The sequence below is a fragment of the Aotus nancymaae genome, unplaced genomic scaffold (assembly GCF_030222135.1).
Source record: "Aotus nancymaae isolate 86718 unplaced genomic scaffold, 86718_ANA_hifiasm-v0.15.2.pri h1tg000058l, whole genome shotgun sequence".
NCBI classification, from domain to species: domain Eukaryota; kingdom Metazoa; phylum Chordata; class Mammalia; order Primates; family Aotidae; genus Aotus; species Aotus nancymaae.
The window spans coordinates 40,740,224-40,766,664 of record NW_026988472.1 but is presented as its reverse complement, the minus strand read 5'-3'; the positions used below and the strand labels follow the sequence as shown (position 1 = coordinate 40,766,664).

Below are 26,441 nucleotides of genomic sequence, written 5' to 3'. Positions count from 1 at the left end.
AAGGGTTTAGTTTCCAAAATGTCCTGGAAGAGGGCTGGACCACTCATTTACTCAATCTCCACCCCTTAATTTCTCATTCCAAAAAAGTTTTTAGGAAAACCGGTATGATTTTTTCTTTTTTTTGAGACAGCATTTTGCTCTGTCACCCAGATTGGAGTGTAGTAGCATGATTTGGCTCACTGCAACCTCTGCCTCCAGATTGCAAGCAATTCTCGTGCCTCAGCCTCCCGGGTAGCGGGTACTAGAGTTGCACACAACCACGCCCGGATAATTTTTCTATTTTTCGAGAGATGGGGTTTCGCCACGTTGGCCAGGCTGGTCTCAAGCTCCTGACCTCAGGTGATCTACCTGCCTCAGTCTCCCAAAGTGCTGGGATTACAGGCCTGAGACACTGTGCCCGGCTTGATTCCTTTTCATATAGGCATTGTAGGGTACACATTTTTGGGATATTTGTTTTCAGTTTAAAACAAATTGTTGTTGTAATACCAATAATAAATTTATTGAGCCCTTACTAGATGCCACATACTACTCTAAGTGCTCAACATGTTTTAAATCATTTAATCCTTACAATGACCCTATAGTAAATACTAACTATTGTATTAGCTGCATATTAGGCATGAGAACACTGGGGATGTACTAAAGGAATTAGAAATATGTTCAAAACCTCCATCAAATTAAAAACTGGCATAGATATCTTCTCTCTTACCACGTTCATTACATAAGAATCACAAAGAATGATGTTTTCCATTCTTCCTCAAATAATTATTACAATCCAGCTCTTGTATGTATTTCATCTGCTGGGATAAAAAGTAAAAGGCACTAATCTCATTTGTTTCTTCTCTGGCAAATCACTTAATCCATTATCCCTATTTTTCCTGCCTTTAAATTTGGAGCAGTCATACCAGGCCTCTAACCTGCTAGCCACAGAGAACAGAGCAATAAGATTTTATTGCAAAACATTTTGAAAATATTGAACTTGCGCTAAATTATTATTCAACTCATAGGGAGCTGGGTAGTAGCTAAAGAAGGAGAAAAGCAGGAAATGGAAGAAAAACCACAGAGAACAAGGGTTCCCTAGCAAGGTGGCGCTGAAGACAACAAAGGCCCAAGGACACTGGGAGGTGTCAGAGGTTTGTTCTCAATCGTATCCACCCCATGTTGTCTCTAGGCTCCTTTGCACAGGGCTATGGGCTTACCTTGATGCCTCACTGGTGGCTACATCAATGTCAAATGATTTGAATCATTGAAAGAGCTTCTTTGGACTGTTTCCCAAGTCTTCACCTTTGCCTCTCATCTCCTCTTTCATCTACCTTTCCAAAGGTTCCCACAGATCGTCTACAGGTTCACCCACATCGATTTTGCTTCATGCAGAAATATGCCCAGGAAGCTCTATCAGAGCAGAGCTGAGCTGGCTGGTGCTCAATGGTGTGTGTGTGTGTGTGTGTGTGTGTGTGTGTGTGTGTGTGTGTCCTCACCACATAATTGTCTTGCCTGATGTGGAATCAGTGTCACACAGATCGCATTTATATTCAGAGAGAGAAAAAAAGAAGAAAATTCAATGTGATTCTATTGTAAACAATTTTTAAACATTGAAAATTCCCCCTTAGTGATGCACTTCCAGGGTGGGGCAAATTTGGAGCCTTTTTGAGTCAAATCTATAAACAGAAAATTCCTCCCTCCTGAGTTGAAGGCCATGATGGATCAACTTCCTGCCTGAAAATCTGCAGATTCTCCCATCAAATTGGCGCAGGCTCTGAGCAGACCTGAGGGTTTCCATGCTATCACTTTGTAGGAAAACTTGAATAACGGAAGACCAAAGCTCAGATTCCATTTCTTTTCCTCTGTCTTCTTTTCCAAGAAGAATGCTGGCTCATGCTCCTCACCAAAATTTAACCCCCAAGCACTTCTTTCATTACTTCTGTTTGGAAAGAACAGCATATAAATAGACTTTAAACCACTTAAATACATGCACGAGCTCTTACATGTGCTTTCTGCATCCATGTCTCCCCTTGCCTTGCACCACACCATAGAGTATACTGATGACAGATTAAACAGTCCCAAATTAAAGTTTCCATCATGCCATGTCACCACTCAGACGCATTCAATGACTCCCATTTGCCTATAGGATAGATTCCCAAGTCCTTTCCATTCTTTTCTCTCGCTTTTCTGTTATACAATCCCTTCATTTCAGAATCCTCCTAAACAGGTCTTCCTCTTTTCCCCCACCTTATTCCTCTTAACGTCTTTCTCATCTTAACCCTTCACATCGGTCTCCCTTCTACATATCCAAAATTCTTCAGAGAAGTGGTTGGTTCTCAGTGTGGTCTCCAGAACACCAGCATGAGCATCACCTGGGAACTTGTTAAAAATGCAAATGCTCAGGCCCCACTCCAGACCTGCTGACTCAGAAACTCTGGTGATGAGAACCCGCAATCCAATTTAACAGTCCTTGCAGGTTTGATGACGCATTTTAGCTCGGATCTCACCTCTTGCTGGATGCTTCCCTGGTCTCCACAGCTTTTGTCCAGGCTCTTAAGATGCTTCCATGTTTGCTTATCTTATTTGGCAATCACCACGTGCAGCTTTGCTTGCAGTTAGCTATCTTGTAAGGAAGCCAAGGATGATTTCCACCCCTTTTTCTCTTTTCTTTCTTCCTTCCTTCTCTTTCTCCCTCACTCTCCTTCTCCTACCCTTCTTCTTGCCTCTCCCTTCTCTCTGGTCTCCTTTCCTCCCTCCCCCACCTTCTCCCTTCTCTCTCCCTCCCTCCTCTCTCTTTTCTTCTCTGCCTCCCTCTCCTCCATCTTGCCCAATGCACCAAAGCCCTAGCACAGCTACTCAGCAATTGTTGATTGGTTGTGGTTAGGCGACTAAACACAATTCATATGTGTTGGTAGTATCTTTCCAGCTTTGAAGTCTGGAAGAAAGACATGTCCTTCCAACACTTGTCCTTTAGTTCTCCTGTCACAAACAGAATTCCAGTGCTGATGGCTCCTGACCCCATCTCTAGCACTTCTTGAGGTTTAATATTCTGGAGATACTGTAAGTGATTAATACAGACTATTGATGTGCTAACTATTAATGACTAAAGCAGGTCCCAGAAAAATCATGATTTAGCAAACTTTATTGGCTCAGTCAGACTAATTAAGACAAAGGGCACTAAATGGCAAACCAAAAAGATCAATGTGACCAAATAGTAAGTCCCTGTTGCTCTCCACCTACTCCCATCCCATTCTCTGGGGAAACAACCCTTTTCAACATGGAGAGCACCATAGCCAAAAATCATGAGATGTACCTCATCCTCTCTCAGAGTCCACCAGTAAAATAAAGGGCACACACAGGATCATCAGAACCTCTTCCTTTCAATACCATCTATTTTCAGTATTTCCTCTCCTCTTTACCCATCATGAATCCCACATTTTGACATTTCATGTATAAGGCAATTTGCCCTTAAATGCCATGATGTCCAAAGAGACGTTAAAGAAGCAACCAGGGGCCAGGTGTGGTGGCTCATACCTGTAATCTCAGTGCTTTAGGAAGCTGACCCAGGAGGGTTGCTTAAGGCCAGAAGTTCAAGACCAGCCTGGGCAACAGAATTGAGATCCCTTCTCCGCAAAAAAAATTTTAAAATTAGCAGAATGTGGTGGCATATGCCATACTCCCAGCGATTCAGGAAGCTGAGGCTGGAGAATTGCTTGAGCCCAGGAGTTGGAGACTGCAGTGAGCTTTGATTGCACCACTGCATTCCAGCCTGGGTGACAGAGCAAGACCCCACCTGAAAAAAAAAAAAAAAGCAACCAGGTTGCTAGATATCTTGTGAGAGGAGAGAATCATTTGTAAGACGCCTCTGGGGAAAAAGGGGTTTGCGATTTTTATTCCATGGTTCTTCTCTGGCCTATGGTGTTTCAACAGGATTTGGAGTTAGTGCTCATAAACCATTTTGAGATTCCAGCCTCCTTTAGAGGAGTGAACTCTAAACTTTTTTGATCCAGGCACCTATATCAATTAAAAAATACTTTGAGCATGTACCACCAACACAGATATATTTGTTTCTAAGTTATATTTGTGCACTACTGTTCTGATGAATTATGTGTGCATAATGAAACACATACACAGAAATACATTTTAAAAGGTTGGGGGAACATATGAAATGAATATTTTTAAAGTACTTTCCAATTGTGATATCTTCCTGCTATCATTTGCTAATAGGCCAACAAATAATATGGGTCACAGAAAGCTTCATTACATTGGCAGACACTGTCAGGACTCAACCTATTGTCTTGGTCCACCCTAGCAGGCATCTGCAGGATTCCTGTACAAGCAACAGCTCCCGTGTTTCTCTGCGTGAAAGCATTCTCTATTAAAGTGTAACTAGTATGCACAAGTGTTTGCAGTACTAGGGACCCAACACCCCAGGAATGACTCTCAACCAATGAGGGAGGGGAGTCAGTGGATAAATGCCCCAACTTCCTTGCACCTCGGGGGTGATATGGTTTGGCTGTGTTCCCACCCAAATCTCACCTTGAATTGTAATAATCCCCACGTGTCAAGGGCAGGGCCAGGTGGAGATAACTGAATTATGAGGGTGGTTTCCCCCATACTATTCTCATAGTAGTGAATAAGTCTCAAGATGTCTGATGGTTTTATAAGTGGGAGTTCCCCTGCACAAGCTCTCTTGCCTGCCACCATGTAAGATGTGACTTTGCTCTCCCTTCACTTTCCACTATGATTATGAGGACTCCCCAGCCATGTGGAACTGTGAGTCCCTTAAACCTTTTTATCTTTATAAATTGCCCGGTCTTGGGTATGTCTGTATCAGCAGCATGAGAACACAGTAATAGAGAGGTATAATTCAGTCCCACACAGTCTCTCAGAGGGTCCTCACCAGAATATCCTTTATTGGCTTTCTTGCTTTTGTGAAACTTTCCAACTCCCTCACTGTGCTTCCGGGAATCACCTCCCAAATAGGATACTTCTATCTAAATCTTTGTCTTGGAGTCTTTTTTGTTGGGGGGGGCAAATTAAGATAATTGTTAATAACATTTTAAATGGTCTCGACACTCTCTATTTTTAAGTAATCTGATTATAATGTCATTATTTTATGTAATGTGGTTGGTGCTGAGCTACAACTAAGGTAGGAGAATTGGCAGTGCTGCCATTTTCTTCTGATTTTATAAGAATAAATGAATAGTAGTATCTTGATCTATGGTTTCTTTGCAAGGATTTTTTTTTTAAAGTTACATACCTATTGTGAGAGGATTTTTAGTTACAACTGGCTAATACAATTTGTAATGCTACCTAACCAGGAATATGTAAACTGCAATACTTTGCAATATGCTGAAAGAAGTGATCACATGAGGGCTCCACTGTCAACTCTTCTCAGTGTGAAACATTCCCTCCTTCCCTAGAATACCTCTAAAAGCACATGGGACATATGACCTGCTCAGATAGACAGAGGAAGGTCACTGATAGCAATCTATATATTAAATGGTAGTCAAACTGAATCTATCTATCTATCTATCTATCAATCTATCTATCTATCTGTCTAATCATTCTAACGTTTGCTCCCTATACCCCAATATATTATCTCATTCACCTTTGGGGTATGATCACTCCATTTTGTAGGCCACTGCTCTAGAAAATCTAAGGTCATATTTAAGAAACCAAAGACAAGTGGACAATTGATGCCAATAAAGAGCTCACAGAGACTCATTTACAACTGGAGGTTGAGGGTTAGTGGTAGGATGGGCAACATTTCCGTGAACTGATGTCCACGAGTGCTTGAGGCCTTTACTTCGGTGTCTGAAGGAAGAAAGAGGATTTAGATGCATGAAGTGTGGAGCTAGAGAAGGCTGGAGTAATTAGAAGTGAGGACAAGAAAGGAGAAGGCAAGATTTTTGTTCTTGCCTGGTTTCATGGCATGGTTTTGATCCCCAGTGGAAAAAGATATTGAGCTCTAACATGGAAGGAGTATGAGATACTATGGTGAGATCAAATATAAGTATTTTTGTCTTGGGGGCTGGGGTGACAAAGAATATCACACAGTAGAGAATAGAGACATTCTCTGAACTGTTGCCCGAAACAGAATGCTCTCTGCTACTGCATCATGGACTATTTAGAGAGCATGGCAAGAGAACGTACTTGGTGGGGAAGTTGGAATTCTTACCATCAGCAGCAGCAGTGGGAAAAGGCTTTCATCCTACTTCTGAGCAGGTAACACTGACAAGGGGAAGCCATTTCAGGAAGAGAAGGAAATTTTGATAATGGTGGATGTATGGGACCTGCAGCTGCCATACTGGTTCATGAGCTCCCTATGAATTCCTGCAAGGGATAGCCAGGAATATTCAATTGGGAGAGGGAGAACTTTTCCAGAAAGCTGGTGACCTTGAATAAGTAAGTAGAGTTAAAAGCCAGAAGTTTGGATTAATTTGATTTCATTCATATCCCCAAGAAAACATTTGGGTTTTAAATAATAATTTGGGTTCTTCTACTATAAAATAAGTAGATGATTATTTAATATCAAGTAATCATTTCTCCACTTTGGCACTAAAGAGCTGGTCACATTGCAGATAAAACATTACAATCACGATTTAACCTGTTCACTTCTTATAGGGCAGTATTTGATGCAAGGAAGTACTCTAAAGCACTAGTTGATGATATGATATACAGGAACAAATAAGGAGGGGAACTAATAATAATAGTGCTTCTTCTAAGCAGGTTCGCAAGGGCAGACTTGCTTCCTGCTCCCCTGAGTTGCAGAATTACAGATGTTAGAGCTTGCCCTGTTAAGTGCATCACTCCCCTTGGTGAATCATTCACGTATCCCATGAATGATATTTTGTGGACCTGACCCTTAGATTCTTCCACATTGAGTAATAATTTATACTAACAACTTCTTGCTCCCATAATTTATAAACCTGATCATTCCCACCCAAATCCTTGGCATCTCACCTCCTCATACAGTCATGATTTAATAGCTCAGCTGTGAGATGGGATCTCAAATTACCAAAGCATCATAACTTTTACCATGAATACTATGAGACATGCAAGAGGAAGCAAAGACCACTGAAACCAGTTACACCTCAGGCAGGAGCATAAGCTAACTGCAAGATAGACACTGTAGAACCTTGGTTCACATTTTCAGGATGATGGGAAGCCATTTAATATGTTGGATGAATTTGGAATGTGGGGGAGATGGCATCCCTATGTCTTGAAACTGTTACTAGACTTTCCAAAGCTATCTTAATCTATTCCCAGTGATTAGTTTCTCATGTCTAAATATAACAAATAAACACAGCCCAATCGACAAAATGCATAGACTTTTTGGACAGGGTAGCAAAGCAGATCTTTTCATCCAGGATGCTATCTGCAGTTTGGCCTCATTTGGGGACAGTTTTCCTGAAGGGTTGCTTTCCTGAGTGGGAAGAGGTCTCTTGTTTTGAGTTTTTTAAAAAAGATTTTTCCTTAAAAATTTTAAATCCATTTCATATATATTTTTTCAGGGTCAAATTTTAGAAATCGAATGAAAGATGCAAACACATTCAATCAGAAAGTGGTCAGCTTTTATCTGAAATCCTGTATATACTATTGAGAGCAAATGTTTAGCTTATGTGGAAGTGAACAGGGGGCAAATGAAACTTAGAGAAATGCGACTTATTCGAAATTGTTGTAGATAAATTCTAGAAGTCAGAAGCTTAAAGAAAGACATAAATAATGGTTTCACAAACTTATCCAAATGCCAATAATAATTTAATATTCTCCTTCTAAGAGTAAGCACTTCACTTGGTAATTATTATCTCAAAATGAATTCATGAACATTAATTAAGTCCCATCCAAGCATCATGATTAGGAGATAATTAATAACAGACATTTGATACTAGTCAAATTTAGTAAACATTTGTTTCCATTGAAACTTTTTGTTCATTTGCCAGATAAGCCAAAGGTTAACTTCACTGTTGCAGTATATCTTCTAGCAAATGTTGTGTTTGGAGTTTGAAAGCAGTGCTCTGGGAAACAGTGTGCTGTTACCATGGTCTTGGAATGTCATAATCCTGAATTCTGCAACCATCATGCAGTCAAATGCTCTAGCAATTTTGGGCAAGCAACCTAATGCTTCAGATACTCTGGTTTCTAATCCCATCATAAAACAAATATAATAACCCTTGTCAGCTTCTTAACACTCTTTCCACCCTTGGTTTCAAGGCCATTCTTCACAGTCTTTCTAATCTCTCCTTTTACTTTGCCCACTCTCAGTGGCATAGCTAATATATTTGACACTTGGAGTAGATCATTTCTAAAAATGTGCTTTCTTTCTATTCCAAAATTATCTTTAGTATTGATCATTTAATAATCATAATAATGATTTTCTTGAATTTTTCTCTAGTTGTAAAACAAGCAATTAACAATTAAAATGAAGTTTTGCTTGAGCAAGATGGCTTAGACCTATTTCTCTCTGCTCCTACCTGCTAAGTACGACTATAAACCTTAGAAAAAAGCTCAAGAGACAACCAAAATAACACTATGAAGGGTAGTAAGAAGAAGGTGAGCTAGTTTGGGATCACAGTACTGAAGGAACAACACGGCAGCAGAGGGTCTTATATCCCCCTACCCAACAGAAGAAGGCAACCCTGGCCTGGCATTTCTAAGCCCCCAACCTGGCAACACAAGGCAGTGCAGGTAAGCTGATTTCTCCACCGTAATGAATGGCAGTCCTACTGATAATGCCCAGTGAGCCTACAGTGCTGGTAAGAAGGATTGATTAGGAGCCCCACTAAAAATAAGCAGCTAAGGCAAAGTCTCTCTTCCCCTGCAAGACCTGAGATACTCCTCTTCTACTGAGAGACACTTGGTGACAAGTTGGCACTGGCAAGATGGATTCTGTCACACACAATAAGCTTCTTATTCCAGGAAGCATTCTTTATCTTTATGGGCTAGAGATTCCCTTCCTCCACCTTGAGACACCGGGTGGCCCTGCACTGGGAAACCCTTTTGATCCTTTCAGGCAGCACCACCAGGGACCAGTGGGAGTCTCAGCAGCACCAGCTAAATCAAGCATACCAAGAAGCACTGAAAAGGCTCTGAAAATTAAACTGTCATTGAAACTACAGTCCAAAAATGTAGATCAGGATCTGTTCGCTAAACCTAAACTGGGTGTTTGCCTCTTAAAATAAAATACTTAAATAGGACCTAGAATCCCCTAAGATAAAAGAAAAAAATGTCCAGGATACAACAAAAATTCACTCACCATATCAGGAGCCAGGGAAACCACAATTTGAATGAAAAAAGACAATCCAGGGATGTGAACAAAAAGATGAATAGGATGCTAGAATCATCTGACAAGGAATTTAAGGTAAGCATAATAAATAACTCAAATAAATAATAAATTCTTTTTAAATAAGTGAAAAATAGAAAAAAATCAGAAAAGAATACAAGTTATAAAAAATAATGAAACAAAAATCTTATAACTGAAACGTACAATACTCCAAATTTATTAACTTGCTGGATGGACTTGATAGTAGAGCAAATATGTCAGCACATGGAATCGGTGAATAAACATTGTCTAAAGAAGAGTCACATGATCTGAAAAACAGAGAGAAAAAAGCCTGGAAAAAAAAATGAACAGACTCTCAAAGACCTGTAGAACAATAACAAAAGATCAAACATGTATATAATTGGAGTTCCAGAAAAAGAAGAAAAAGAATGAGGCTGAAAGAATATTACACGTAATGACTGAAAACATCTCAAATGGGGCAAAAGAAAACACATAGATTCAAGAAGCTGAGCAAACCTCAAAAAGATATCTCCCCCCACAATCTGTATCATGACACATCATAGTTAAACTTCTGAAAACTAAAGCAAAGATAAGATCTTGAAAGCAGCCAGAGATAAATGATGCATTACCTATCAGGGAACACCAATTTGGATGACAATGGGGTTCTCATCTGAAACCATAGAGGCCAGAAGGAAGTGATACAATATTTTTAAAAGTTCTGAAGGAAAAGAACTGCCGATCTAGAATATCCTTTGAGAATGAAAGGGAAATCAAGGTAGTTGCAGAAGAAGGAAAATCAGGAGAATTTGTCTCTATCAGACCTATCCTTAATATTGTCTAAAGGAAATTCTTCAGACAGAAAGGAAATTATAAAAGAAAAAATCTTGGAGCATCAAGAAGGAAGAAAGAACAACAGAAAGAGGGGAAATATGGGTGAATAAAATAGACTATCTTTCCTACAAGCTTTATAAATTATATTTAATGATTAAAACAAAAGTCATAATAACACTTGATACTCAACACAATTATATTTGAAAGCAATCAGATTAAAGGGACCTAAATGGAATTAAAGTTTCCACAGTTGACTTGAAGTGGCAAAATGCTGCTACCAGTATACTGTGATGCATCACTTATCTATATTGTAATACCCAGAGAAACAATTAAGCAAGCTATATAAAGAGATACACTCAGAAACACTATAAATAATTCAAGACGGATTTATTAAAATGCTCAAGTAACCCACAGGAAAGCAAGAAGAAAGAAACAGAAGAATGATAAACAAAGGAAACAGTCATAAAACAAATAATAAAATGGTAGGGTAAGGTTCTAACATACCAATAGTTATCTTAAATGTAAAAGATCTGAATATACCAATAAAAAGACAGATATTAGCAGAATAGATTTACAAAACAACTCAAGTACATATATGTGGTTTACAAAAAACTCTCAAATTCAAGGGCATAGGTAGGTTAAAAGAGGATAGAGACAGATATACTATGCAAACACTAATTAAAACAATTAGGGCCAAGTGCTGTGGCTCAAGTGTGTAATCCCAGCACTTTTGCAGGCCAAAGCAGGTGGATTACCTGAGGTCAGGAGTTCAAGACTAGCCTGTCCAACAATGGTAAAACTTCATCTGTACTAAAAATACAAAAAAAAAAAAAAGAGAGAGAGAAAGAAAGAAAAATAGCTGGGTGTGGTGGCGAGCACCTGTAATCCCAGCTACTTGGGAGGTTGAGGCAGGAGAATCGCTTGAACCCGGGAGGCGGAGGTTGCAGTGAGCCAAGATCACACCACTGCACTTCAGCCTGGGTGACAGAGTGAGTCTCCATCTCAAAAAAAAAAATACAATTAGGAGAAGCTATATTAATATAAGATAAAATTCAGAGCAAAGAAAATTGCTACAGATAGAGACATTATGTAAATATACCAAGACGCTATAGCAATTATAAATATACATGCAACCAATAACAGAGCCTTAAAATGAGTGAAAGCATAAGCTAATACAGCTGAAAGGAGAAATAGACAAATTTACAATTATAGTTAGGGACTTCAATGCTTTTGTCTCAGCAACTGATAAAATTACTAAAAACAAAATTGGGATATAAAAGATCTGAACAGCACAATCAACCATCAAGATGATCCTATTGACATATATAAAACATCCCACTCAGTAACAGAAGAATACACATCTTTTTCAATTATCCATATAACAGTCTCTGAAACAGACAATATCTTGAGCCATTAAACAAATCTCAATAAATTTGAAAGAGTTAAAAGTATAACATGGGGAGAAATGTCAGATATAGGTGATGGGGATAGAGGCAGCAAACCACATTGCCATGTATGTACCTATGCAACAATGCTGCATGTTCTTCACATGTACCCTAGAACCTAAAGTGCAGTAAAAAAAAAAAAATATATATATATATATATATATATACAGCATATTCTCTGATCTTAATAGAATCAAAGTAGAAATCAATAACAGAAAGAATGAAAAAGAAAAATATCTAAATGCCTGGAAATTAAGCAGCACACGTCTAAATAATTCATGTGCCAAAGAGGTTGTCTCCATGAAAATAAAATTATGGAAATTAATTAAATATCTGGGATGCAGCTAAGCAGCACTGAGAGGGAAATCTATGGCATCAAAAGCTTATATTAGAAAAGAGGCAAGGTCTTGAGTCGGTAATCTAAGTTGCTACCTCAATAAACTAGGAAAAGAAGAGTAAGATAAGCCCAAAGCAAGCAGAATGACAGAAATCATAAAAAACAGAAATCAATAAAATTAAAAACAGAAAAATGAGTAAAAATGAAATAAAACTAAATGCTGGTTTATCAAAAAATGAAATAAGATTGATAAAGTTTTAGTAGAGTAAATAAAATAAAAATAAAGAAAAACAAGTCACCAATATTAGGAATATTGAGAATATTAGGAAGCAGAGACTACCAGTACAGATCTCATAGTCATTAGAAGGAAAATAAGAGGATACTACAAATAATTTCTACTAATAAATTTAACAACTTAGAATAAATCGACCAATCCCTCCAAAACCACAAACTGCGAAATGTCAGCCAAGATTAAATAATCTAAATAGTCCTATAACCATGAAGGAAATTGAACTTGTAATTTAAAAACTCCTCCAAAAAGAAACATCCAGGCTCAGACAGTTTCATTGGAAAACTCTATCAAACATTTAAAGAAAATTAACACCAATTATATATAATATTTTCCAGGAAATTGAGTAACAGAAAAAATTTCCAGCTTACATTATGAGACAAATATCCTGATATCAAAACTAGACAAATAGTACAAAAAAGTACAAATAGATATCAATATTGCTTATAAACTCAGATGCCAACATCCTTAATAAAATAGCAAATCAAATCCAACAATGTATTAAGAGAATACACGTGGACCAAGTGAAGTTTATTTCAGATACAAAAGAATGATACAATATTCAAAAATAAATCAGTGTTAACCTATCATATCAGCAGGCTAAACAAAAAATTCAGGTAATCAATATTAATTGATGCTAAAACACATTTGTCAAAATTAACACTCATTCATCATAAAAGTTCTCAGCAAGTTAGGAAGAGAGAAGAATTATCTCCACTTGACAAAGAGTATTTACAGTAAACCTATAGAAAACATTATACTTAATGGTGAAAGACTGAATATTTTCTCCCTAAGATCAGAAACAAGGTAAGGATGTCTATTCTCACCACTCATACTCAACATAGTACTGGAAGTTTTAGCCACTGCAGTAAAACAAGAAAAAGAAATAAAGCCATACAGATTGGAAAGAAACAAACAAAATAGTTCCTATTTGCAGATGACATGATTGCCTATGTAGAAAATTCCAAGGAATTTCTAAAACATAAAAAGATATTCTAGAATTAATAATTGCAATAATTGAGTTTAGGAAGGTCACAGAATGAAAGATGAGCACAAAAAAATCTATCTTATTTCTATATACTAACAGAAAGCATATGGAAGCAGAAATTTAAAACACAATACCATTTACAATCACTCCAAAGAAAATGAAACACTTAGGTCTAAATTTAACTGAAAAATAACAATGTGCTGATGACGTTAAAGAAGACCTTAATAAATGGTGACACTTTCTAAGTTAATGAATTAGGAGATTCAACATACTGAAAGTGTAATTTCTTTTCAATTTGATCTACAGATTGAAAGCTATTCCTATCAAAATCTCAGAAAAATGTTTATAGGCATATACAAGCTTATTCTAAAATTTATATTGAAAAGTCAAATAACTAGAATAGTTTAAACTATCTTGAAAAAGAAGAATAAAGTAGAAGTAATTACTCTACCTGATATTAATGATTACTACAGTAATCAAGATAGTATGTGTAGGTGGAGGGGCAGACACATAGATACATAGATAAGTGGAATGGAATAAAGAATCCAGAAATAGACTCACACAAATATGGCCAACTGATTTTTGACACAGGTGCAAAAGCAACTCAAAAGAGGAAAGGTAGCCTTTTCAAAAAATAGTGCTAGAGAAACTGGACATCTATAGACAAAAATAAATAAATAAATAAAACTAAAGTAAAGTCTTTTGCTCTGTAAAAGACCATATTAAAAAGGATAAAAAAGGCAAGATAAGACTAAGAGAAAATATGTGCAAACCACACTTCTGACAAAGAATTAATATTTAGAATATATAAAGAACTCAAAATTCAACAGTATAAATACCCAAACAATTCAATCATAAAATGGGCAAAAAGCATGACATTTCACCAAAGAGGATATACAAGTGGTAGATAAGCACAAAAAAATATGTTCAACATCATTAGCTATTAGAGAAATACAAATTAAAACCACAGTGAGCTATCACTACACACCTATTAGAATGGCTAAAATAAAAATGGTTCTAATACCAAAAATTGGTGAGTATGTGGAGAAACTGGTTCACTCATACATTTCTGTTGGGAATGTAAAATGTTACAGCAACTCTATAAAGCAGTTTAGCTGTTTCTTAAAAAAACAAGCATGCAATTACCATACGACTCAGCAAGTGAACTTTTGGGCATTATCCTAGAGAAATGAAAACTTATGTTCACATAAAAACCCATACAGGAATGTTCACAGTAGCTTTAGCTATAGTAGCCCAAAGCTGACAGCAGACCAAAACCGAAAACAGCCCAGATGTGCTCCAACAAGTTAATGGTTAAATAAACCATGGTATGTATGTCCCATGAAATACTATTCTGCAATTACAAGGAATGAACTGTTGATACATACAGCAATGTGGATGAATTGCCAGTGAATTATGCTGAGTGAAAAAAGCCAATCCCAAAAGGTTACATACTGTATACGTCCATCTATGTGACATTTTTAAATGAAAAAAAAAAATAGTAATGGAGAACAGCGTGGTGGTTTCCAGTGGTAGGGATGGGATGGAGGAGAGGAAGAGAGGTGGATATGGCTATAAAAAAGCAGTAAGAGAGATCCTTGTTGTTATGAAAATGTTCTATATATTAACTATAGTGTGGATACACAAACCTACTCATGTAATAAAATTGCATAAACCAAATACACACACACACACCTGAGTACAAATAAAACTGGAGAAATCTTAATAAGATTGTGAATTGTATCAATGTCAATATTCTGGTTGTGACATCATATAGTTTTGCAAGACATTACCAATGGCGAAAATTGGGGAAACGATAGAGGGGATCTCTTTGTATTATTTCTCACAGCTGCATGTGAATCTATAATTACCTCAAAGAGTTTTATCTTTAAAAAAAGAGAGCAACAAAACAGAACTGAGAGCCCCAAATTAGAATCTTTTAAATATTAGCTTATTATTTGCTAAAATAGAAAGCACAAGTTAATGAAGAAGCTATTTCATATTAAATAGCGTTGAGACAATTGTCCAGCTACTTGGGGAAAAAATAATACAATTAGAATCCACCTTATAATAAATACCAAAAAATTCTAAATGAATAAAATGGAATTAATTATATTAGTTTTTACTCAAATAATAGAAGACTTCACAACACAAAATAGGGATAGATTTAACTTTACAAAAATAAAAATCTTATCCATATAAAATAATAGCCACATTCATGGAATGAAAAGAAAATGGAGTATATATTTGTTGCCATTATGACAAACATTTATTCTGTATTAAGTAAATGACACATACACACCAATAAGATGCAAACACTATGATTTAATGAAAAACTGAATAAAGACAATTCCCTTGGACATCCAAGTAGCAAGCACACAAATAAAAATGGCTCACCTCCCTAGTAATCAGAAAAATACATTTTAAAACAAAATGAGTTGATTTTTTTTTGGCCCAGGCTGGTGAGTACTCACAAGGCAGGTGGTCTCAGACCTCATATATCCTTTTCGAAATCAGTTTGGCAACATGTTCATGTCTCTGTGTCCATCCCAGAAATATTACAGCTGTGTATTTACGCTGATAAATAATTATTAATGGGGAACATTGATATACACAAAGATATTAACTGCAGTGTTCTTTTTAACAGCAGATTTTGGAAATGGCTTATACTTCTAATGGGTGGAAATGAAGTATATGGTAATAAATCCACCTAATATAGTTGTATACCACCATTAAAAATATTTATGGTGATTCTGTAGTGTGATTAGAATGCTATGATAAAATGCTTATTCTTTGAAGATGTTAAGGGATAAAAACAGGACTAAAACCATATGTAATATTATTTCAGTTGAGTAAATAGTATAGAGAAAAACTTGAAATATAAAGATCACTGAAAGTGGTTATAATTGGATGTTTATGCTGAAGATAGAATAAACTTTCACACTTATATTTAATTTTTAATGAATATTACAATGAACAATTCATTTTAAAAATAATACATTATATATAGTCTACAGTATTACTACACTAATTGTGAATATTTTCTGAAGCAATAATGTTGTAGCTTTCAAAATGTCACTTCTATTTCCTCTAAAATGATTCTTCTTCAAAAAACAAGGACTCATCTAATAGATTGAGTGAAATAGAAATCCAAGATGGTAGTGGTTCACAATTTATGAAACGTGGCTGTTAAGTTTGGGGACAGCTCCTTTAAGGCAGGATGTCAGTGAATGAGAAACCAACTCTCTCCCATGTGCACAGAAATTTGAACAACAGAGATCGACAAAGACACTTCAGTGAATTGGGCTGTGTGGTGGAGCCACATTTCCAATGGAAGTTTTGAGAGGTACGAAGAGAATCAGACCCAGAAGCCTAGTTCTACAAATAGGGCCAATGTGGGAAGAGATCATGGACGATGACTGGTGAATGCTGAGGCTCCATGGCTGAATGATGCCTAGTGTACTATCCTCAAGAACACAAGGAGCTTAGAAGAGAGAAGCAGGCCTCATCTGGGGCCCAGCACACTGGTGGTCTGACTCAGAAATTGGGCAAGGGTAATACTGGGGGTGAAGAGTATCAGTGAATTCACCTGAAAGGGACCAAGGTGAGCAGGAGCTGCCAGTAAGCGATCTTATGAGAGCACGTAGGTGTTGACTTGGCACGAAGAGGCCACAAATGCAAAGATGGCAATTAAAAATGCTAACCAGCCTAGACATGAGAGATTTTACACTTGCTCTCTTTTCTTTCTTCTATAAAATTGTTCCATTCATAAAATTTGTAATTTGAGAAATTCTCCTAGGTGAAGAAAAATGAAACCGTTAAAGTCTCTTTTGTACTACACATTGATGTCCTGTTCAAAAAATGAATGACCTGGCAACTCCTTTTATCCCTTGAAATTATAGTAGCAGAACCCTTGCCAGTTACATTGGGGAGACTTACGGTGCATGAATCGGAGCAGACCTAACAGGCCATGGACACGCTGAGGGTGGTAGGAGTATGCGCTGCAGGGTGTGAAACTTACTACCGTTTGTGAAACTTACTACCGTTTGTGAAACTTACTACCACACCCTTGTTTGTTCATGAAATGCATGCGAGCCAGGTAAGACAGGTTATGTCTCTGGGGCAACTAATCCCTACCAAAAGGCTATGCGTTTGATGGCTGAGAAAGCCCGCAATAGCTCTTCTCCCAAGCGACCACTGCAGAGCTAGATCTCAGACTCACCACAGTGCTGGGTACCAGGGGCCTGTGGATTTGGGCGATGGAGGATACTTACTGGCCACTCCATTGTCCTCTTTAACAATAACATTCCTGCTTTGGAGTGTCAACATGGCTATTTTTTAGCATCTGTTTTGGGCGATGTTCTAATTGTTGATGCTCATTAGTCCAGGGCAATTTTGCCGATTTTTCCTTTCTTACTCAGAGATGAATCTGGTTCATTTGTGAATGAACTTCTAAGAGACGAAAAGGTGAACCTCATACCTGGAAATGGAACGGGACTTGGCATGTGCAAAGGGGTGTGTGTGTGCATGTGTGCGTTTATGTGCATGTGTGTGTGCATGTGCATGTGTGTACATGTACATGTGTGCATGTGTGTGCATGGGTATGTGTGTGTATCCAGTTCTTCTGTGCAAACATCTCTGAGCCTCATGCTCCACATGCGAAGGCTGGGTTGTGCGGGGTCATCTCTGAGCTCTCCTACCCCTAGTCTGTGATGTGCCAGTATTTCACCCACACTCATGCCACAGTTGGCACAGGTGTCCCATCCAGCCAGATAATTCACTGCCCAAAACAAATCTAGGTGCATTTTCACTTCACTGACATCCCTGCCTTATAATTTCATCCCCCTGACTCCAACTCTCTACTGGGGCTATAATTGTGTTCTGGTCCTTCCTTGGTGACCTTCATGGACCCTACTCTGTCTCATGCAGCCTGGCTTCCTTCTTATTTGGCTTTTACAGGGCTCTCCGCAGATTTGGGCAAACCCTGGTGACCTCAAGTGACAGTCACATGACTCTAACTCCAACCCCACTCTGCCCACATCCTCCCTCCATATGGGAAAGGAATACATGTTTGACAGTCATGATACTTGTAGGAGATGTGGCTGTTTCAGCTCCTTCGGAGCAAGAGACCAAGCCCAAAAGGGAGGGGAGATAGCAGTGAGTTTAACAACTACTTACTGCTGGCCTCCCACGCCGGGAGAACTAAAGTGGCATCTGTGGGACGTGCAAGCCACGAGGCCTCCCTCGATGTGCACCATCAACTCAGAGAGATGAGACGCAAGGGGAAGGATGGGTACCACTGGTGCGAGGCATCTAGGTCCCAGAGGGAGAAGAGAGAGCTTGCTCAAAGCCACTTAGAGCAGTGACAGAGCGTGGGATAGATGTTCCCCATCCTGACCCCTGGCACAGGAGTCTCGCCCTCCATCAGAGGCAGCAGTGTGCCTTGAAGGCGCAGCTAGAACAGAAACCGCCCCATGCAGTGGGCCTTCACCCATGTTCTAGTTTAGATTATCACGTTATCTAATACATAGAGTGAAATAGAAATCCAAAGTCAGAAAACTGACTTGGAAGTCAGTTTACCATGACAATCCCTAACCTACTTCTTCCTGACACCTGTTTTTGTCAGATTGCTTGACTCAAGAATGGCCTTCACCCCAGGATTTAGGGTAAAACAAAACAAAGACAACCCTGTTGCTGCATGTATGGCTTAGGATGCTTTCAATGAAATTGCAAGTGATGGAGACCTGACTCAAAGAAGCTTAGCCTATAAAGCAGTGTAATAATTTACATAACCAGAAGTACATGGTTGGCTGGCTCTAGAGCTACTTATTCTAGTAGTTCGACAACTTAGCCATGGTCCTAAGCTCTTTCTCTACTTTTGCTGTAATGCTTTGAGCATCAGCTCCTTTCTAGGCCTTGTTCCTTGCATAATAGTGATCATCCATCCATCCTGGTTTACTGGAAAGACTCAATTCATACCTTTTCCCCTGACATAGTTGTTAATAGCAATGCCTTTCACCCTCAGTAGCATCCCGGTTTAGGTTATCAACTATGTGGTCACCTGCATAATATTTTTGCTGTCAGTTGCAAATGGAGTTACATCAGCCTCACATCCATCGGGACAGGGAGGGATGCTCTCTTAGAGAGTAAGAACTTTGCTGGGAATCCCCAGCAAATCTCTCCTCTCATTTACTTGGCCCTAATTATAGCAGGAGAGATGCCATTTTTCTTAGTTAAAATAGACCTACCCTAAATCTAGGATGAAATTCTAAGATACCTAAGTTTCACAGGAGAGGGATGGGTGTCTGATTATTAGTGCTCTGCTAGGAAAGAGAAATGGAGAATAAAGAATACAGCAGCCACAAGCAAAGCCCTTTATAATGAGCCTGCTTCTTACTCGTGATAATTTCTCAAAAATCTCTATGAAATGCAATGCTCTACTGCTTGTGAGACTAGTCAGAGCTGCAGCTGGACAATGAGAGGCTTCAGTGCAGTACAGGGATAGTACTTTATTATTCCTTGCCTTCTAGCATGTAGCTTAGTACTTTAAAGTAATAGATGTTCAGTATATACTTATTGATTGCCTAACTGAAGGACCAACTCACATATCCTTTGATCCGGTCTTTGCTAATTTTATCCAAAGGGCATAAAACAGTTCATAGGAAGTCCTCAAATGAAGAATACTGAAACTCCCCACCCCAATGCAGAGTGCACTAGATGTCTCTTTCCCATCCAAATAGTCAAACCTTTCCCTTACCCCATGAGCTCTGAACACTCCTCAGGTAAAAATGTCATTCTCACTGGGCTGTTTCTCTGAATGCTTTCCATCTTCTTTCCCTAAACTGGGGTTTGATTTCTGTCCTCTGTGCTTCAGTTATCCCTTGCATTTTCTTCAGCATTTCTCCTTCTGCCTTGTGATTATGTTTTCAAATGTCTGCCTCATCCAATCACCCAGTAAATATTATTAACCACGAAAACATTTGTAAAACAAAGTTCCCATTTTAAATACATTATTCCACTTCAGTAAAATATAGACCCCTTAAGAAACTCTTGAAAGCAATAGACAATTTCCCCAGATGCATTCGCACCGGTGAGCACTAAACTGACGTCTACAACTTAAGGGCTTTCAAGAACCCCTTGAGAAACCCATATGTTTATGCAGATGAGGTCAGATTGTGTTGGTGCACCCCAGGGTGATGGGTTCAGCGACCAGCCCAATTCACATATGTCTTCTACAGAGGTCACCAATTATACTGGTTCAACCAACACCCAGGGCCTAACAACTCCAAAATCTTGGTCTCTGACTTAAATCTTGAAGTCCAGATCTGCTCTTCCAAATGCCTACTGGACATCTCTGTGTGGCTAATCAACAGGCACCTCCAATTTGAGATGTCCTAACCAGAACTCCCTGGAGCAGATACTGATGGTGCACCACCCATATCCCTTGAGTGCTACCACTTCAATGTGCTCCACAGACATCCAGCTGCCAGGATCTTCTCTCTGTATTTGGGGAAAACTTTCTGCCTAAGCTGGGTGGCAAGCTGGAATTGCCAGAAATTCAGCATCCCCTGGACCGCTCTTAACTAGCTTCCTCACCTCTGGAGTGGGTGCTTTGTATCCTGTCCGAGGGTTTGCCTGTGTGATCAAGCTCCAGCTGCTCACAGTGGTAACTGGCCTTGCGAACATGCCTCCCATTGACCGCTGTCCCTCTGGCTCCCTTCCTACTTCCCTACTCCCCTACAGTGTTTCCTTCACTTCCCAAAACAACTTTCTGCACTGGAATCCTTGTCTCAGGATCTGCTTCTGGGGGAACCTACGACACTTGTCATCGCCAGCGCAAAATCGACTTCTCTTCCTAGGGACCTGTATCTCAGTGACCACGCCCTCCCATCCTGTCACCCAACTCAGGAAACCAGGTGTCAGTCACTCTTACTCCTTCTGTATCCTCCGTCATTAAGCCTTGTCGATTCTGCATCCCAAGGACCACTTGACTCAAGTTCCTATTCTTCATCTCTGCTGGCACAACCTTCATTCAAACCCCAATCATTGCAACAGCCTCTCTTACCTGGCCTCCCTGCTGCCAATCTCACCTCCCTCTGATCAGTCCTCCACAACAACCAACAGAGTGATCATTCCTCAATCCAAATCTTTCCTTGTCACGCTCTTGCTTAAAGCCTTTCAATGGCTCTCACTGACAACAAGAAAAAGCTCCTTGACAGGACGGACCAGAAACCTCAAGTTGCCCTTAGCTTCATTTTCCCCCTCCTCTACTATTCCTCACAGCCTTTACTATGGACTTACAAAATACCTGCAGCCTCTAGACAGTGTTCCGCATCCCAGCTTCAGTTCCCTTCACTTATAATGCCTTTCGTTTACTTTGGAAAGCTTCTATTTATCTCTCAGCGCTCAGCAACTGTCACCATCTCTGGCAACATTTTCTGACTTCCCTGCCCCATGCCATTCCCTATTCCTTCCCAGTGCAGGAATAGGCCCACTCCTTGGGCGTTCACCCAGCTCATTGTATAACTCACCATGTACCACATAATGTCACATTGTATTATGAATAGTTTTTATTAATCTGTGAGCAGACTGGGGTCAGAAACCATATATTTACCATACCTCTAACCGACATCCTTAGCTCAGTGACTGGGCAGCTGGTAGGTACTTAATAGATGTTTGTTGGATAAACAAATGAATCGCTCATCTGGCAAGTATGTGAAAACTCAGTTATAAGGAGATGTTGTATTAGAGAAGCAGGATATGGATAAAAAATAATATCTGGGATGGGAAATTTCTTGGGTGCTTATTTAAAATCATCAAATATTACACTTACAGATCTCAAAAATCACCCTGACCCATCCTGAAAGATTTTGAGGTTGTTCTTTCCTGCCGTTTTGGCATGTTCCTTCTTCCCTCCATTTTCTTAGGCACCCCTTTTAATGTATGAACACAATTATTCCACATTAATGTCCGATTTCTGTCCCAAAGCACCCCCTCATACACAAATCCAGACCTATCCTTTATGAACCTCTTTTTTCCTTCCCTTTGCAAGGGCAGCCAGGATGAAAAGGCAGAGGGGTGCCACTGTACATTTCTTTGGGAATGGGGGCCATGATACCTGTTTCCTATGCATTAATCCGAATCAATATAACCTTTCCTGAAAACATAAGCACCTCAAAGGGCAGCAAATATGAATCACAACTGGCAGTGAGGATCAAACATTAACCCAAGGTTGCGATGAAGCCAAAAAAAGAAATAGGCTAGTAATTGCCTTCCAGGATATCAATCCCTACCTTATACACACATAGCCCCTCAACACACACAAAGTCTTTATGGATCTTTCATCCATGAACTTGCCCAGTTATAATTGCCCAGCTGCGTCTTTAGTTGTATTCAGGCTAGGTCTTGGCAGCCGAGACCTCACATACCTGATCCAAGAACTTATAATAGTTATGAGGTCTATAGAGGAAGTCTTTGGTTACTGAAATGATTGAAGACACATTCATAGACAAATATTTCCGCAGGTATCATTAATTACTTGGGGCTGATTTCAAACCCCCCATAGCCTGATTGAAACAAGTAGAAGCTGACATTTTCTGTTGATATTCATGATTGTCAATTCTTCAGCTTGCACTGTGTGTCTTTCCACCCCTGTGTGGTCTCGGTATTTCTTTTTTTTTTTTTTTTGAGACGGAGTTTCGCTCGTTACCCAGGCTGGAGTGCAATGGCGCGATCTCGGCTCACCGCAACCTCCGCCTCCTGGGTTCAGGTAATTCTCCTGCCTCAGCCTCCTGAGTACCTGGGATTACAGGCGCGCACCACCAGGCCCAGCTAATTTTTTGTATTTTTAGTAGAGACGGGGTTTCACCATATTGACCAGGATGATCTCAATCTCTTGACCTCGTGATCCACCCGCCTCGGCCTCCCAAAGTGCTGGGATTACAGGCTTGAGCCACCGCGCCCGGCCGGTCTCGGTATTTCTTAATTTAACTCTTCTTTTTCCAAAGAGGAAATTCAGTATCAAGGAATGGTACTACTTACCAGGGCTGATTCCTCCTTTAGGCATAGTAGACACAGTGCCTGGGGCTCACGGTACTTTTAAGGACCCACAGAAATCTTTTAATTTCTTTTAAAATAAGAAGAAAAATGATTTTTTAGGTTGAAGAAACTTTTAATATATAATACTATTATATTCATCTTTACACTAATGCAATTGTAACATGTAATTTGTAATATCTTTCTACAGAGGAAGGAGTCCACAAAGGCAAAAGTGCTCAAGACAGTCATCATTCAGCCTCACTTACTACCACCTTATGCCTGCAACACAACATGGTTAGAATAGAGCTTTTTGAATGCAAGTTCAGGTTCCCATGCCAATTATAAACTGTGTTATAAAACTCAGATTTGATAAGAGGAAAGTCATGGTTAATACACACAGTATTGGAACTTCAGGGGGCTCGAGACTGCCAAGAACAGATAGATTCATCCTGTTCTCTGCTCTGATTAAATAATTTCTGCTCTGCTATTCTCTCTCAAATATCTTCATTCTGTTTTGATTAATAGAAAAAATCTTTACATCTTTGGAGATTCATTAAACCAATTTGGTTGCTTCCTTGGCTGTCTCAAGAATTCTAAGGATTTATTGTTTTCAATTTTAAAATGATCAATAGTACAACTGACACCTACCAATTATTTGCTGGTCAGCAATCATACAGTCACCGTCCCTGTAACTCCAGTTCTTAGCCCAGTGTCTGGCAAACACTAGGCGCTTAATAAAGGTTACATTGATACATGAATCACCTCTTGGATGGAAATTACATTATGTAGGTGGACTAATTTGATCTTTTCTAATCTCCCACCTTGTAAGAAGCATCTTCCACCGGTATCACAATTGTCATTTTCGGGTGATCTCTGGGCTCTTCTTCCCACCTCCCCTGGCTCCATCAGCCAGCCATTCCACCCTCCTGGGCTCAGTTCCTCGCTCTTCTCCATCCTGGGGTCTGGAATGGTCCCCAGTTCGCCGGGAGGCAATAGGGTCCCAGCTCCTCCGGCCCTCCCCGGCGCTCCCCACAAGGTCTCCCCGACACCCCTTCCTCCAGGCACCCCGCGCCGCCCACGGCCACGCCCTCCCCGTGGGCTAGATCACCTGTCCCTCCTCCGCAGCCGCCTCCTCGGGTACCCTTTCGCCCCCCTCCTGCTCCCCCTCCTCCGCCGCCTCCCCCAAGCCCTCCCCTTCCCCGCCTCCTCCCACCCCTTGGTGTATATAGTAAAGGCCGGGCGCCGCACGCAGACACACTCTCGCCCGGACACAGGCGCACACACGCTCACGCACAACCGGCAGCGGCGGCGGCGACAGCGGCTCCGTGACAGCGGCGACGGCGGCTCCCACCGCGGCGCACCCCCTTCAGGCGGCCGGCGGCGAGGCCAGACCCGAGAGTTCCCGCACCCGCGACCACCCCGCGGCTTCCTGGAGGCGGCGGCCGCGATTGCAAGGTAGCGGCCGCGGCGCCCCCGTGCGGGCCGGGGTCACCCCCACCCTCCCCGCGCGGACCTGCCACAGGGACGCAGGGGGCGCGCCGGGCTGGGCGCGCCTGGCGGGGCCCGGCGCCCGGGGAGGGGCCTGCTCCCGGGGGCAGGACGGCGCCCGGAGGCCGGGGCCGGCGGGGAGGGCAGGGCGGGGGCGGGGACGCTGGCCGAGGCCGCCGCCCGTGTGGCGCGCCGGGGCTCCGCTCCCGTTCCCGGCGCCGCGCACTGGCCGGCGGGGCCAGGGACTGCCGGGGAGGCGGCGCCGGCCGGCGGGGCGGGGGCCCCGAAGTGGGTTTCGGGTCGCCGCCCGCACTGGCACCGGGCGCGGAGGGCGGTTCACGGCGGACTCCGAGCCCCAGCACCGCACCGGGCAGTCTCCGGATCTGCCTTTCTGCCCCGGCCGGGAAAACCCGGCGCCTTCCAGGCCCTTCGAAAGATGGATTCTGTTGACGTATCTGGCGGCCCTGGCGAGCCGGGTGGAAAGTTGGGTTTTGCCAGATCGCGCCGGGCTCCTCTTTGTGATGCGCGGCCAGCCCCGCATCCCCCCGGAGCCGGGTGAGTGTGCGCCGACGCCCCGAGAGCTCCGGTGCCCCCCAATGCCCAGCCCCGGGGTGGCCGCACCAGCTCGGGCTTTCTGCCATGTTAGGCACAGAGCAACGTTCTCGTTGCATTTTTGCGTGCGTTTCAGTGGCGCCTTTTGCTGCGGAGGGAGTTACTGCTTCTCTCCGCGGTGGCTTTTTCGGGGTTGGGGTTGTGCTCTGTGTGTTTGTTTGTTTGCCATTTAAAGCCCGACTATTGTTCAGGATAAGCTCCGCCTGGGTGGGGAAATGGCATCCCACCACAGTTGCTGGCGAGGGGTAGAAATGTTGCCAAACAGCTGCTGCTTTGTGTTTCCCTATCAGAAGTCCCTGGAGTAGGTTTGGGGCAGGACGGACGGATGGAGAGAGGGATGGGGCACGGAAGAAGAGGGTGGCTTTGGAGGAGCGGATTGTCACCGGCACCATGGCACTCACTCAGCCTCCCTTTCTGCCTGCCAAACTTTTATGAATATTCCTTTTGTGGCAAAGGGAAGCTTAATGAATTTAGCCCAGTTTTCCAAGGAAAAGCAACCCAGCTTTAACAATGGTTTGAGAACTTAATCAATGAAAAAGGCAGGAGAGGAGGACAAGGAGGCGCCGACACCATATCGGGTATGTGGTTGCTGCTTGCAGAGTCAGGTAGGGGAGAGGTGGGCAGGGCACGGCGCAGCGTCTGGGTGACCGTGTTCCAGGAATTATTGGTAGCTCTCACCTGTGCCCGCTGGTGCCACCCACCGTCGTGCCCCTACATCCTGGGCTTCCCAGAACCCGGCGATGGGGTTTGAGGGGTGGCTTGCGGCAGTGCGCGGGCTGGCCCCCCTCATCTGGCGTTTTTAAGGATGTGTAAATATTTTGCTGAGGATAAGTGACATCAACAGAATGATATTCCGCAGAGCCCGGGTGTGCAGCGATGATAAATAGATATGGCCAAACAAAGTTTTGATAACCGCGTATTCTCATGGCTCTCTCTGTTTCATTTGGGTCTTTGTTTTTGTTGGTTTAGCATTATCTCGCATCCTCTGGTGTGATCCCTTTATTTAGCTGATTCTTGGAAGCTTCTCTTTAGAACAGAGAGAAAAGCAGCCAGCAGGGAGAAAACAATTCTTAGCCTTGCATGAGTCAGGCGAGGTTTTCTGTGCTTTTCCCAGGAAATCTTTCCCACCGTTTTCTAGATGTCTC

The 26,441-nt window shown here is 41.4% G+C and overlaps 1 protein-coding gene and 1 long non-coding RNA gene across 3 annotated transcripts in view; one reads left to right on the top strand and one right to left on the bottom strand.

The window, feature by feature from the left end:
* Positions 1–1,555: 1,555 nt before the first annotated feature.
* LOC105704825 (uncharacterized) lies at positions 1,556–24,150 on the bottom strand. The gene is made up of 3 exons (XR_001104545.2): positions 24,018–24,150; positions 23,200–23,284; positions 1,556–1,918 (listed from the first exon to the last, which is right to left on the bottom strand). It is a non-coding gene; the product is annotated as an uncharacterized LOC105704825 (long non-coding RNA).
* Positions 24,151–24,843: 693 nt separating this feature from the next.
* RAI2 (retinoic acid induced 2) overlaps positions 24,844–26,441 on the top strand; it is a 65,448-nt gene continuing 63,850 nt past the window's right edge. The window contains exon 1 of one of the 2 annotated variants that reach the window (XM_012434299.3): positions 24,844–25,239. The gene's annotated coding sequence lies outside the window, so the exon portion shown is untranslated. Of the gene's footprint in view, positions 25,240–25,852; positions 25,875–26,441 lie in introns of those variants that run through there. The other variant, XM_064364626.1, reaches the window with a different exon arrangement.